Source organism: Dipodomys ordii, unplaced genomic scaffold, assembly GCF_000151885.1.
Source record: "Dipodomys ordii isolate 6190 unplaced genomic scaffold, Dord_2.0 Scaffold12, whole genome shotgun sequence".
Classification (NCBI taxonomy): domain Eukaryota; kingdom Metazoa; phylum Chordata; class Mammalia; order Rodentia; family Heteromyidae; genus Dipodomys; species Dipodomys ordii.
The window spans coordinates 1788185-1803553 of NW_012267228.1; the positions used below are offsets into that span (position 1 = coordinate 1788185).

At 54.1% G+C, this 15369-nt stretch overlaps 1 long non-coding RNA gene across 1 annotated transcript; it reads left to right on the top strand.

Annotated features, from left to right (window-relative positions):
• Positions 1-276: 276 nt before the first annotated feature.
• LOC105981336 lies at positions 277-1175 on the top strand. Its single transcript, XR_001174813.1, has 3 exons — positions 277-323; positions 537-569; positions 1128-1175. It is a non-coding gene; the product is annotated as an uncharacterized LOC105981336 (long non-coding RNA).
• The last annotated feature ends 14194 nt before the right edge of the window (positions 1176-15369 follow it).

The window sequence follows — 15369 nt, forward strand, 5'->3', positions numbered from 1 at the left end:
ATGGGGCGGGCGGGACGGCTATGCCGATCCTCCATGGACACGTGGCCTGGCTGCACAAGAGTTGCCACGTTCCCTAAAATGGGGGCATCTGGAGGGAAACGCTGACCTCGGGGACCTGGAAGGGCTGTAATCTGGGCAGACATGTAGGCAGCAGCTCTCCAGGGCTGGTACACGGTGCGGGAACCTTCTAGTGTGCACGGTGTCCACCTGGCCCACCAAGTCTCGGGGCGGGGGCCGGGCCCCTCGCGCAGCCGTGCTCACGGACGGGTCCCACGCAGGTGCTGCGGGTGCCGGGGGAGAGCTGGCACCGTCTGGAGAGTCAGGTGAGCGTCGGGTAGGGAGGGGTGCTCCGGGCTGGTGTAGCCTGTCCTCCACCAGACCCGGCCATGGTTGGGGTGCACGGCTGTGGGGGACACTTGGGGACTGAGGGAGGCCGGGCTGGCGGGACAGGAGGCGGGGGATGAGGAGGGGCAGAGGCGCCGCCCGGGGTTCGAGGCTAGTGCAGCACTAACACCACTTCCTCCTCACCTTTGCAGAACTCCAAAGAAGAGGCTCGGTGTCAGAGGCCGGTAACTACACAGGAGGAGGCAGCCGGGTCCTAGGGGACAGGAGGGGACCCCGGGTGGCCCGAGAGGGTGGCCAGGCATTGCATGGTTGTCACAGTGATCCCTGTAGTGCAGGGGAAACAGGAGGGAAGGAAGCTGGCGGAAGAAGGAAGTCACTGGGGCCCCAAAATGGTCACCCCATCCCCCCGTCTGCTTAGCTGTTGCTCCACGAGCACCCTCTGTCCACAAAGAAGCATTATTAGCAAGAAGTTAAGTCTCACACCGAGCACTGTGGCTCACACCTGTAATCCTAACTATTCAGGAAGCTGAGCTGTGAGGATTGTGGTTCAAAGCCAGCCCAGGTAGGAAAGTCTGTGAAACTCTTATCTCCAATAAACCACCGAAAAGCTGTAAGTGGAGCTGTGGCTCAAGTGGTAGAGTGCCAGCCTTGATCTAAGAGGCTAAATTCCAGTAGTAGTGCGCGCGCACACACACACACACACACACATACACACACACACACACACACACGTATGTTAATTCTCTTCCTTGTTAAAACTAACTGCCTGTCTTGTTCCTAAGGGGAGGTGGAGGCCTCAGAGTTCCCAAGACAGAACATAAAGAAAGATGGTAAGGAAATGGGTTATGTTAGAGCTGCGACCCCCGGGCTCATCCAGCTTTCTATGCATTCCCTGCTCTGGTGGCCTAGAACATCTGGCCACATCTGTTGTGCGCCCTCTATCTCTTTCAAACCAAGTGGTCTTACCCCTCAGCGCCGTTTCCTCTTGTATTGCTGCACAATCCGCCTCGGGGCGCTGAGGCCGGAGCTCAGGGCCTTATGCATTCTAGGCAAGCACTCTGCTACGGCTCCACCATGCTTCTAGCCCTTCATGGATTGACTGATTTATATTCTTTTGAGATAGGATCTTGCTAAGGAGCCCAGGGTGGCCTAAAACTCACAGATCTCCTGCTTCCAGCCTTGCGAGTGCTGGGATTACAGGCATGCACCACCATGCCTGGCCCCTGAACAGCAAGCGGACTGTGTTCTTTGCCCCAGAGCCTCCCACAGTGCCTGGCAGAGTGCAGGGGTGTCTGGGGCAGACCGCATGCAGAGTTCCTCCTGGGGCACAGGCTCTGATTCTCCCAACATCTCTGAGCGTTTGTGTTTTTGAACATCCATCCCAACACCTGAAGCACTGAGCAGCCCTGTATGCCGAGGATTCCTGGGAGGGCGAGGGCTAGCGCCCTGCCCACCGCAGAATCCACAGAGTCGGCAGGGGGTGGGGGTCACACTGCAGCATAGCACGTTACCTAAGAGATGAGCTGAGGCCAGGGCCACAAGGGGTCCCGAGGCACAGCTCTAAGTCTGTTGAACTCTGGGCCTGGGCGCTGTCCTTGTGGTCTTCAGCTCAAGGCGAGTGCTCTACCGCTTGAGCCATAGCGCCACTTCCGGTTTTCTAGCGCGTTTATTGGAGACAAGAACCTCGGGGCTTTCCTGCCCAGGCTGGCTTTGAACCGCGATCCTCAGATCTCAGTCTCCTGAGTAGCTAGGATGACAGGCGTGAGCCACCAGCGCCCGGCTAAGACTTTTTGTTATTTGAACACAAGAGAATAGACGAGTGCCTATAAGCAAGGGCAAGGCCCTGGGTTGAAGCATCGGTACGACCAAACACAGAGCTAGGGGCCAGTGGCTCACGCCTGTCATCCTGGCTACTCAGGAAGCTGAGAGCCGAAGATCACAGTTCAAGGCGAGCCTGGGCAGGAAAGTCTATGAGACTCTTTTTTTTTTTTTCTGGTCGTGGGGCTTGAACTCTGGGCTTGGGCACTGTCCCTCAGCTCTTCAGCTCAAGGCTAGCACTCTACCATTTGAGCCACAGCGCCACTTCCGGTTTTCTAGTGGTTTATTGGAGATAGGAGTCTCACGGTCTCTCCTGCCCGGGCTGGCTTTGAACCGCGATCCTCAGATCTCAGCCTCCTGAGTAGCTAGGATTACAGGCGTGAGCCACCAGCGCCCGGCTCCTGAACTTTTTTTACTAGAGGCTAGTGCTCTATCACTTGAGCCACAGCTCTACTTCTGGCTTTTTGGCGGTTCCTTGGAGATAAGAGACTCAAGGACTTCCTTGCCCTGGCTGGCTTTGAATGGTGATCCTCAGATTTCAGCCTCCTGAGCAGCTAGGATGACAGGTGTGAGCCACCGTGGTCTAAGGGCTCCCAGATGCCAGACCTGTGGGGTACTGACCTCATGCCATCCTGCTGTCTTTGCTTTCCAGGGATCAGGAAGACAGACTGAGGCCTCTGCCAGGCTCCAGCCTGACCACCGCTGCCCGAGGACAGAGCCACATGGCAGGAGCCCCGGGAGGCCAAGCCAGGACAATAAACTGAGCTCTTTTCCTTCCATGGGCTCTGACTTGGCACCGGCGGGGCTGGGCAACACCTGGCAGATGGGTGTGCGGTCAGGAGGGAAGGCCACAGCCTCTGGAAAACAGCAAGACTCTGGGATGTCATTGTTCTCTGGTCCTGCAGGCTGCCATCTGCCCCGTTCCCGGTCCTCACACGCCATCTGGCCACACCAGAGGAGCTCGCAGGGTTGGCTGGAACCCCAGGTGGACCTGGTGCAGGCAAGATGTCGGGAACTATCACCCAGTGTCAGCCCTGTGGCCCTGGACTCCAATATGACTCAAATAAACGCGATCTTCCCTGTACTGGAAAGAGTTAAGCTAAATATTCTTTGAGGCTTCTTGAGTAAGAGAGGACATGTCAGCCGGGCACTGGTGGCTCATGCCTGTCATCCTAGCTACTCTGGAGGCTGAGATCTGAGGATATTGATTGAAAGCCAGATTGGGCAGATACATCTTATCACCATTTAATCAGCCAAAAAGCCAAAAGTAGAGTGACTCAAGTGGTTGAGGGCCAGCCTTGAGCCAAAAAAGCCCAGAGAGGCTGCAAGGACCCTAAGTGCAAGCCCCAGTACAACCCTTCCCAAAAAAAGGAAAGAAAAGGGGAAAAGGAAAGCGGGACATGGACCAGGAACGAGCCAGAGAAGAAGCACATGGCCTGACCACACAGGGACGCAGGTTCAATCCCAGCCCTGCTGGTGGTCACCTGGGCCCCTGGGGACCCTGGATAGGAAAGGAGGGACAGGGGAGTCAGGCCGCAGCCCTTGTGCCTCCTCCGCTCCCTCTGGAGCCTGCTGAGAGGCTGCCTGCTTCCGAGGGCCAGCCCCAGCATCGACCTTGGACTTCTCCCGGCTCTGACCTTAACCTCTCCTGGCTCTGTCCAGCCCAAGGGCAGTGCCAGCCCAGGGTCTGGGTACATCCCCACCAGATTTCTGAGCTCCAGTCCAGCGTGTGGTCCAAAACTAAAGCCTGAGCCAGGCGCAGGTGGCTCACGCCTGTCATCCTAGCTACTCAGGAGGCTGAGATCTGAAGATCACGGTTCAAAGCCAGCCCAGGCAGGAAAGTCCATGAGACTCTTATCTCCAATGACCACCAGAAAACCGGACGTGTCGCTGTGGCTCAAGCTGTAGAGTGCTCACCTTGAGCTGAAGAACTCAGGGACAGCGCCCAGGCCCAGAGTTCAAGCTCCATGACCCACTAAATAAGTAAATAAAGCCTGGGATCTTGGAGTGAGGTTGGGGAGGGAGGGGTAGGAGGGAAAGCTGGGGGTGCTGGGGTGGGGGAAGCTTCCATTCCAGACCATCCTGGGCCTGTGAGAGGGACTTCTGCCCTCATCCTTGCGGAGGGAAGAATGGGGGCAGAGGCGGGGGCAGAGGGAGGTGTGTGTGTGTGTGTGTGTGTGTGTGTGTGTGTGTGGTGTGTGTGTGTGCTGGGATCTCAAAGCCATTTGACAGGATTGGACTGGAAGGAGGGGAGAAGCCCAGAGAGCAGCAGCAGTTGCTGGTCCCTGGCTCCCGACATACACCTGGGATCCTGTGTGGGCTCCAAAGAGTCTGGACCCAGACCCGAGCTGGGGCAGGGTCGGCCGGGGACTGAGCCCAGGAAGCTGGGCAGAGCAGGTGATGCGCGAGCTGTGGGCAGGACTGGCAGGGCCGAGGGCATAGCGAGGTGCCGTCAAGGAGGGCACTGCCCTTGGGACCCGGCATTCCCCCAGCAGACTGGCATCTCCCACACTGTCAGCCAAATCTACTTCTCCTCTTGGTAGGTGGAAAGTCTGGGAGTTTACTATAGTCACAGACAGCTGGCTAACTCAGTGGGCAACAGCGCGCACACACGGTGAACTAACCCTGTCTTTTAGCAAGCCCTTGAAACCTGGGTTAATTACCTGGGCTTTTTGTTGGAGGACAGTGGGGAGCCATAGATGGTTTGAGCAGAGGAATGGAGAGAGAAAGATTCATTTTAGGAAGACCACTATGGCTAGGAACGGTAGTGAACGACTATAATCCCAGAAGGCTGAGATCTGAGAATCATGGTTCAAAGCCAGCCCAGGCAGGAAAGTCTATGAAACCCTTATCTCCAATTAACCATCCCCAAAGAGCCAGAAGTGGATCCGTGGCTCAAGTGGTAGCGCTTAGCACCCGGGCCTTGAGTTCAAGCCCCAGGACTAGCACACACACAAAAAAAAGATTAGTTGGGATTACAGGCATTGGATGCTCTTTTTAATGAGGGGGTGGGAGGGAAGGAGGGAGAGGGCAGAGTGGCTGGGGGGCAGGAGGCAGGCCTTACTCCTCCCTCCCAGCCCAGGAACAAAACTGACTGCAGGTTGGAAAGACAGAGGCAGAACAGAAAACCCCTCACGGCCCAGCTGCCTGGCTTCCAGTCCATCCACTGCTGACAACCGAGAAGGCAGGGGGGGGGGCGTCACGGTTTCAAACAGCTTTATAACTATTTTTTTCATACTGGGCATATATCCTGTATACTTCTCTGTGAATAAATGATATTCCACAATAAAAATGATCTATGATCAGTAATAAGTTCCTGCCTAGCATGCAATGAAGTATTGGGTCAGATTCCTCCAACAACAAAATGAAGACAATTTAAATCATTCATGAAATTAAAGCAAAGTGTATCGCGTCAGTGTAGACACAAACACACACATGCACACCTTTACTCTCTGCTCTGCTGTAGGTGCTTTTCCTCCTCATGGACACAAGAGGGGGCACTAACCAATGAACAGCGGGGTACGTATGGGCTCCTAGCAACCAATAAAAACATTGAGGAGTTGGGTTCCTCAGAGTTTTCCCCTGATGAACTCAAGGCGGGTTCATCTGGGGACACCTGGGGTGTCCCTGACCTTTAGGGAAGTGGAACTCTTGTCCAAAGTGAGAGAGAGCTGCAGGTCTGCACACTGCAGACTGCGCCCCAGAGCTAGCTGCTTCCTCCCCTTGCCACTGTCTAATATGAATGGAGTTCTTCTCTGTAAGACTGCAAACACCTCTCAGAAGCAGAGTAAGTGAAGGAAGAGAGGGGAGAGACTCTGCCTCCAGCAGTCAGAGAGATCAGGTACAGGGAGCCAAAACAACCACCACCACCACAGATCCTGGAGGTAAAGGATGCAGTGGATGTTTTCAGGATGGTTGGCAAAACAGATGATAATAGGAGGTTAGTATTGGCTAAGTCTGAGCGGGAGCGGGCTAATAGTCACTAATACATAAAGAATGCGGCATTAAGAAGCTAGATCCAGCTCAGTGGCCCACGCCCGAGGCTTCCCATTCTCGGCCCCACAACTGATTTTTACACCCCTTCTACTGTCCCACTGTTCTGTGTATTTCTATAGTCTGGATTTCAAATGTTCCCTGGATGTCTCCATGTAGAAGATCTGGCCGTCAGTCTGGCAGTATGGAAAGGAGGTGGGGCCTTTAAGAGGTGGGGCTGAGTGGGAGAAGGTGACATCATTGGGTATGTCTTTAAAGCGTCTGGAGACCTTGTCCCTCGCTTCCCTGCTCTGAGCTCTGCCCTGACCTGCTGCTCCCCACAGACCCCGTTCAGTGCCATCATGTGGCCATGAACTGACACCCAGGAAAAAAACCTTTTCTCCTTTCGTTTGTCTGAGGTATTCTGTCACAGTGTCAGAAAGCTGGCTCACACACGAGAAGAATCTGAGACTCAAAAAAAAAAAAATTGGGGCTGGGGGCTGGGAAGGTGGCTCAGTGGTAGAGCGCATACCTTACATGCCAGAGGCCCTGGGTTCAATTCCTCAGCACCACATAAGCAAAAAGAAAAAAGCCGGAAGTGGCGCTGTGACTCAAGTGGTAGAGCGCTAGTCTTGAGCTGAAGAGCTGAGGGACAGCGCCCAGGCCCAGAGTTCAAGCCCCACAACTGGACCCAAAAAAAAAAAAATGGGGCTGGGAAGATGGCTCAGTGGTAGAGTGCTTGCCTAGTATGCATGAAGCCCTGGGTTCCATTCCTCAGTACCTAACATACACAGAAAAAGCCAGAAATGGTGCTGGGACTCAAGTGGTAGAGTGCTAGCCTTGAGCACAAATTGGCTCAGGGACTGAGTTCAGGCCCTGAATTTAAGACCCAGGACCAGGAGAAATAAAAAAAAATCCTGCCTACTTGTGGTTCAGCACCAGCCAGGGCAGGAAAATTCACGAGACTCTTATCTCTAATTAGCTACCCAAAGGCCACAAGCAGAGCTGTGGCTCAAGTGGTGGAATGCTAACCTTGATCTCCAGTTTGGCAGTCTTGGGGCGGGGCGCCTAATGGGAGGTAATCAGGCCATGAAGTGGAAACACAGGAATGGATGAATGCTGTCTGGGATGGTTCATTATCTCCGGAGCTGGCCTGCTCCTACCCCTCCCTGTCCTCCTGGCTTTCCTCCTTCCTCTGAGCTCCCGCCAGCTGCCAGCGCTACACACTTGGTCCTCTAGACCTGTGAGGCCAGTGAACTCCTTTCCTTTGTTAAGGAAAGAGTACCAACCAGCCTGTGGTACTCTGTTATAGCAATAGAAATCAGACTCAAAGCGTGAGCATGTAGGACTCACCCGTGGGTGTCCACCAGAGTGTCCAAGCTGGGAGAGGTACTGCACACCGGGCAGACGTAGTGACTCATGGCTCCACGATACCACTGGCCACAAGCTGCTTCCCACAGGCCTGCCTGGCCTGCTTTGAGGTTTTCTTGGTCAATGCCTGGCGAGGCTCCAGTCCCACTAAGCCAAAGGCTCTGTCCTTCCTTCCCCTCTCCTACATCTGAGAAGATCCACTTTCCAGGATCACAGGCAACATGCTGGGAAATTCTCTTCTGTATCTCCCGGGGTCACGTGACCAGCAGAACTGTGAAGAGTGATCTGCCTGCGCTCCGTGCTTGTCTGGGTCCTGCTAGCTCTCACCAGGTGGGGCTTTCCCTAGAGTTAGTGGTGGCCTCATGCTGAGGGAGGCCAGAGGCCCTGTGCCCCATACCACCTCAGCCCTGAGCCTGACTACCCCTACTGGTGCTCTGGGAAGACCCTGTCCTGGGAAGAACAGCCATCGGGAGCCTGGAGATGGGTCCACCCCAGCTGCACATGCTGTGGATGAGCTCTGTGTAGTAAAGAACGTTTAGATGGATTCTTTGGTGACCTGCAGGGATGGAGCACTGGCCCCCAGGGTGAATCCAGCCATGCATACGTACGCCTGCGCACTCACAGAACTGGGTGTGCGTTTCCACAGCTCCTCCGTTCACCATCCTGTGAGCTGCTGGGAGAATCTCCGCTTCAGTCAGGCCCTCCTGCCCTGGTATGTGAGCAGAATGCCTTCCTTGCTTGGTCCCCCTCACATTCTTCACTGTCTCTTCTCTGTGTCCTTTGCAAAGCCATTGTCTCCAGGCAAGCACACACCACGCCTTGGCTGGAGCTCCTGCGGTTACTGCTGATGGCGCCTCCTGGCCTTTGATACTTCCCAGTGAGCATCCAGAGCCTCTCGACCTGTGTACCCAAAATGGAAGTCAGCTCCCCCCCCCCAGGGCTGGGTTCCTTCCTCACATTTCCTGCTTCGATTAAGCGCTCTCTGGCCTCCTACTAGGGAGCCACAAAAACTCAGGAATCCCTCTCTCACCCTCCACGGAACGCCACCACGATCAGCATTGTAAGCCTCAGTTTACCCCTGCAGATCCGCTCGACTCCCTCCTCCCCTCCCCTCCGATCCGGAAGCACCCCTCCGACAACAGTCTTGTTCTTGATTCCCATCAGGTTTGGCCAGTGGTCTTTCGTTACGTATGCGCCACCTAACAACACATACCACGCTACGGAGTGGCTTCCAAAGAGCAGCCGTCTATCCTCTCTCGGGACTCTGGAGGCTGCTGTGACTTGGCTCTGCTCTGCATGGTGGCAGAGGCCGGTGTGGGAACATCCAAGATGGCGCTGCCAGGACTGGCAGCCCGGGGAGGGCAGGGCCTCTAGGCTCCATGACTCTGGGAAGGTGGAAACTCTGCTCTTTCAGGTAACTTCAGGCTTCCGCCCCCTTCTCCAAGGCCTTCCTTTCTACCTGATTTTTTTCCCCCAGCGCGATGTGACCAGGCTCATTTTGGGGGTAACTTAGGGCTCCCCACATGGTAAAAACTGATCCCACCAGACCTCTACATTCTCAGTCCCAGAGCTGGCAGGACGCCACTCCGTGGCCTCCTGTTGGCTAAAGTAGGTCATAGGACCTGCCCAGATGCCACTGGGAGGCATGGTGCCCAGGGGCCATCTTCAGACACGATCGCCATCCTCACCCACCTGGCCTCCAAGGTCTCTGTCACACGCACCTTCCAGAGCCCCCAAAGCTTCTCCCAGTGCAGCCTCGGCTTGAGATCTGAAGTCCAAGTTCTCATCCCTGGTCTCCCCCCCTGCTGTTGGTGGGTCATGGGGTGGGGCTGCTCTGGACCTGACCTGTGAGCTAACTTGCTGACTGATCTGCTCCCGCAGACCAAACAAGCAACCACAAAGCTGCAGCCAGAGCCCATGGGATCTGTTCCCACTCAAAAGGAGAGGCCACGGGGTGGGAGGGGAGGTGGGGCTCAGCGGGTGGATCCCTGGCACCATCACCAGCACCCTGAAAAATAATTTAAATGTAAATACAGGCCCACAGTCACTCTGAAATTACAAACTTACATGGGCTCCAGGTGTAGAAAAACGAATGTTGGGTAAAGCCCAAGTCAAGCCCTAGATCAAGCCAGGCGCCCATGGTTCATACCTGTAATCCTCGATACTCAGGAGGCTGAGATCTGATGATCCTGGTTTGAAGCCAGCCTGGGGAAAAAAATTTTTTTCATGATATTCTTATCTCCAATCAACCACCAAAAATCTGGAAGTGGAGGTGTGGTTCAAGTGGTAGAGTCTAGCCTTGAGTAAAATAGCTCAGGGACAGTACCCAGGCCCTGAGTTCAAGTACTAGTACCAGAACTAACTAACTAGCCCAGGTTGACTTCCACCCTTTGAATCGCCTTTTTCTCCCTAAGAAGTGCTCCCTGTGTACACCTACTGGATTAGGACCACAAATGCTGCTTTTTGCTTAAAATGTCCTTTATCTTTGCTATCCAAGTTAGTACAAATAGGTGGGAAAACAAACCACTTGTTTGTTTTTTATATATCAATTCATGGGCTTTGCTGCCCAGGCTGCCTTGGAACTGTGATCTTCAGATCTTAACCTCCTGCGTAGCCAGGATTACAGGTGTGAGCCACCAGTACCTGGCACAAGAACCACTTTTTTGTTGTTGTTTTTTTGTTTTGGTCATGGCTCCTAAACTCTGAACCTGGGCGCTGTCCTCAGCTCTTCAGCTCAAGGCTAGTGCTCTTCCACTTGAGCCACAGTGCCACTTCCAGCTTTTTCTGCTTACGTGGTGCTGAGGAATCAAACCCAGGTACTCATGCATGCAAGGCAAGCACGCTACCACTGAGCCACCTTCCCAGCCCCACACAAAAGCCACTCTTAGGTTGCCTTCTGGTCAGGCTTTCTGCTGCTCCATCTGCTTTCCTTACCCACGGGCTCCCCACCCCCATCTGCTTTCTTAAAGATTCTAGAAGCCCGGCCACCTCGCTATGAGGAGCAAGAGCTTCATAGCTGCACTTGGGGTCATGGAGCTGCTGAAGTCATCTTGACACTAGGCCCAGGGAGGACCCTGGGTTCCATCTCTGCACTCATCTCCTCCCTTCTTATTTTCTCTGAAGTATCGTTGGGAATTAGAAAGTCGCTTTCCAGTCAAATTTAGGGTTGGTTGTTCTTTTGACTCAGCTTGAAGACCACATAGTTCCCTCTTTAGGTCATGTGACGGGGTCAGGCAAGGTGGCTGTCAGCTGACACTCTTAGGGATTCTTAGGGACAGCGGCACAGGGCATGGTGAGTACAAGGTACTTGTGCAAAGGGTACCATGTGTAGTGCACTGATCTCAGGTACAACCCAGCAGTCTTTATAGCACGCTACCTGTGCAAGACCTACCTAGGCTGTGATACAGAACACCTCCACCTTCGCGCAAGCCACTTCCTGAGATCCACCTCGCGAGGTGGCAGAGGAGATCTGTAATCTGTTTTATATACCCTGTCTTTGTGGCAGTGTGAAGAGGCAAACCTGAAACCACCACTTGTGCCTGTAACCTTGGCTAAGTTACTTAAGATCTCTGAGCCTCAGTATTTTTGTCTATGTCACGGACACAGATGACCCTGCATCATCCCAGGTAACAGAGCTTCTGGCCCTTGAATGCTACTCATAGGACCCTCAGAGCCTCCCAAAGAAGCACGATTGTCAGGTGTCCTTAGGGAAGATCAGCGGCAGCACAGGCAAGGTGACCGGAGGCTGTCCCCACGTCCAGACCCCCACACCCCAGCCTGACACCGGCGCTCCTCAGCTCAGCTTCCCAGAGCTGGTCCGTTCTCCTCGGCTTGGGGGCGGGGGGTGGGGGGAATGGGTCTTCCACTTCTCCTTTGGAGAGGGATTGGACACTTCCAGCTCCTACTGGGTACTTAGGCTTCCTTTTTCTTCCCTGTGATGCCCCCTCCCCCACACCATTAATTATTTGTGTATACTGTTTCATCTGTTAATCTGCCCATCTCAGTTTTTTCATGGACTCAATGATAAAACCCTCCGAGGGTCCAGAGACACTTTTCCTTCCTCGTAGAGGCGGGGCCACGGTAAGATCGTTCCCTGCCCTTTTCTTCCTTTCTTTAGCTAATTCATCCTGTTGCTGGCAAATGTGCTACTGAATGCAAAAACAAAAAGTGACTCTGGGCAGATCAGGAGCAGTAAAATCACCTGGGGAATTTGTGTAACGTCCTGACGTCAGCCCTATGTCCAGAGATCCAGGTTTAGTGCTTCTGGGGTAACGAGCAGGATCTTTCATCAAGGCTGCCCAGGTAATTCTAAGGGCAGAATTACTGGGTGAAGTATGACATTGGTAGAGAAAGAGGGCTTAGCCAACCTTCCCAGTTTGCCCAAGTCAGTGAACATCTGGCCTGCCAAGAAACCCTAAGGTCCCAAGCACCCTGAGAAGCTGGAGCTGGGGTGGCCATGGGATGCAAAGTGTATGCAAATGTGAAGCCCATGTGCAAATACGTGAGTTTGCTTTCCATTCAAGTTTCAGGTTTGAAGTTGAAGTAGTTTTGAAGTCAGAGAATAAAAAGCAGAAAGCTGCTGCTAACACCAGAGCGCTCTGGGGCCCCAAAGCTAGGGCAAGGGCGGCTGTGAGAGCTGTGAGCTCTGTTGCTCGGATTCAGGGAGAGGCGAGGGAAATGAGAGGTGCGCAGGGGAGAGGAAGGAGGGGAGGAGAGGTCATAGGGAAGTGTTTCTACCTGTAAAAGGCAGCTTCTGATCCACAAGTCCAGGCCATCTGATCTCTAAGTCTGGGCCTTTCTGACAAGTTCCTTTTGACTCTGAAGCTGCTGGTTCCTGTAGCCTGTGCTTTGAGTAGACAGGTTTTGGGGAGATATTTTTGGAGTATAAGCTTTGAGTATCAGTTGTAACTTTCTTCTTCTCCTTCTCCTTCTCCTCCTCCCCCGTCACATCCCCCTTTCCCCTTCTCCTCCTCCACCTCCACTTCATTCTTCTGTAGCTCAGAGTTTGAATTCAAGGTCTTGTGTTTGCTCAGCTGGTGCTAAACTACTTGAGACACACCTCCAACCCTGCTTTTGGCTGGTTATTCTTTGGAGATGGGATTCTTGCACACTCTTCTGTCAGGGCTGGCTTTGAATCATGATCCTCCAGATCTCAGCCTGTTGAGTAGTGTAGGATTGTGTGAGCCAGTGGTATACAGTTTGCAACTTCCTGTTTTTTGTTTTTTGTTTTTTTTGTGAGGCCTGAACTCTGGGCCTGGGCGCTGTCCCTCAGCTCTTTAGCTCAAGGCTAGTACTCTACCACTTGAGCTACAGCGCCACTTCTGGCTTTTTTCTGTTTATGTGGTGCTGAGGAATCGAACCCAGGGCCTAATGCATGCAAGGCAAGCGCTCTACCACTGAGCCACCTTCCCAGCCCCCCAGCTTGCAACTTCTTCATGACCCACTTGGCCTGGGAAAGTTTTGCCTGCCTGCCTGCCTGCCTGCCTGCCTGCCTACCTGCCTTCTTGCCTCCCTGCCTTCCTGCCTTCCTTCCTTTCCCTTCCCCTTCCTTCCTTCTCAGGCCTGGGACTGAACCCAGGGTTTTGTGCATGGCAGGAAAAAGCTCTGCACTGAGCTATTCCACAGGAGCCTCCTGTGGTGGCTTACAGTCATTCCTAGCTGATGTAGGGTCCTTATCATTGGTCAGCCACCGTCAGGCTCAAGAAAGATCAGCTGCTGGTGGAAGAGGGAAGAAAAGGTTGAAGAAAGGGCCGGAGGAGGGGAGGCTTAACAGGGCTCCCGTGGCACATGTGTGTAACCCTAGCTACTCAGGAGGCTGAGATCTGAGGATCACGGTTTAAAGCCAGCCTGGGCAGAAGAGTCCTTGAGACTCTTTTTTTTTTGTCGGTCGTGGGGCTTGAACTCTGGGCCTGGGCGCTGTCCCTCAGCTCTTCAGCTCAAGGAGAGCGCTCTACCACTTGAGCTACAGCGCCACTTCTGGTTTTCTGGTGGTTTATTGGAGATAGGAGTCTCATGGTCTTTCCTGCCCGGGCTGGCTTTGAACCGCGATCCTCAGATCTCAGCCTCCAGAGTAGCTAGGATTACAGGCATGAGCCACCAGCGCCCAGCTTCCTTGAGACTCTTATCACCAGTTCACCACCACAAAAGCCCTAAGTGGCGCTGTAGCTCCAAGTGATAGAGCACTAACCTTGAGCAAAAAAAAGGCCTCAGGGACAGCAACCAGGCCCTGAGTTCAAGCCCCATCCTGGCAGAAAATGAAATGTGGATAGACGGTTGGAGGGTGGAGCAGATCAGAAAATGAGGCAGGCGTCTGGGGGTGGGGTGGGAGCAGGAGGCAGGGCTGCGGCCTCCAGATCAGAAAATGAGGCAGGCGTCTGGGGGTGGGGTGGGGGCAGGAGGCAGGGCTGAGGCCTCCCTGCCCTGGGTCCTGGGTGAGGATCCAGAGTCATCAACCCAGAGTCTCCAGCCCTGGAACTGGTCCTCAGCCTCCACCCTCCGAGTAAATAGGTGTTGCTATTCTAAGCCAGGCCTGGGATAAAAATACTTGCTTTGCTTTGGAGCATTTTTTTTTTCTCCAGCCATGAAAATAACAGGGTAGTATGCTATTTTAGGTTGGGGCTTTTGGAGCGTTTCCAGCGTGACTGCCCAGGGACATGCGCTTAGAAGCAGGGCGGTGTGCAGAGCCAGCCCTCCTCCTCCCCCCGCCCTCCCCTGCCCGCTCCCCACCTTAGGAATCCTGCCCGGGGTGGGACCGAGGTGCGGGAATGTTCCTGACTTCACTACAAATCAGCCCATCACGTGGCTGCACTGGGCCCTGGCACTGGAGCCGCAGCCCGGCCCTGGCTTTTTTTTTTTTTTTTTTGGTCTTGGGTTGGATTTCCCGGGCACTCGTGGGGTGAAAGACGCGCGGGCCCGCCGGCCTGACTGAACCGTGGCTGCCGTGGCAAAGAACCTGCCCACCCTTACGCTTGAATCTTGGCCCTGGCCCCTCCGGGGCCTTGTGACTTTAGACAGGTAACTTGAACCCCTCTGATTCTTGGTTTTCTTCTTGGAAAAATGGAGGCAGACTTCCAGAACCGTTGGGAGGATTAAAGAAGAGAATGTGTTGAAAAGTGATCGCGTACCTGGAGGGTAGGAACGCAGGAAGTTTTAGAATAAACGAAGTTCTCTTGTATCTCCAGACTCGAGGTCACCAGTCAGTGACAGCCGGGGCCGGCCGGTACTTGCGTGGTGCCGACGACAGCCGCAGACACTTTCCATGCATTAACCCGCTGTTCTTCCTAACGATGGTATGAAGGCCCCACTGGACGGTCCCCACCTTGCACTCCAGAAGACTGACATTGAGAGGTTCACCACTTTACCAAAGGTCAGAATCAAGGAGCAATCCCAAGCAGGGCGCCAGCACCCCACAGGCAGGCAGCCAGAGCCAGCCACCGAGCAGCTCCTTTTTCTAACCTCAGGCAAGATGGTGACAGTCTGATAATGCTCCCAGGGCATGGCGTGGCAAAGAACCTTGGTCTGAGGTCCTAACCCTGGGTCTGGCTCAGTCACTAACACATGGGAAGGCTGGGTGTGTCTGGCTTTGGGAGGCTCTGAGTTTTGGTTTTCGACTTTGTCCAGTGTGGGAGGGCAGGGGTGAGGGTGGTTTCTCCGTGTTGCTTCTCTTGTTAAGGTGGTAGCTGTTTTTTTTGTCTAGTTGACATTGCCTGTTTCTGTGACTTGTAGCTAGGTGTGTGTGTGTGTGTGTGTGTGTGTGTGGTTTCTGGGGACTAAGCCCAGGAGCTGGACATGTTCTACCACTGAACTTCATGTGTGTGTGTGTGTGTGTGTGTGTGTGTGTGTGTGTGTGTGTGTGTCCCAGAA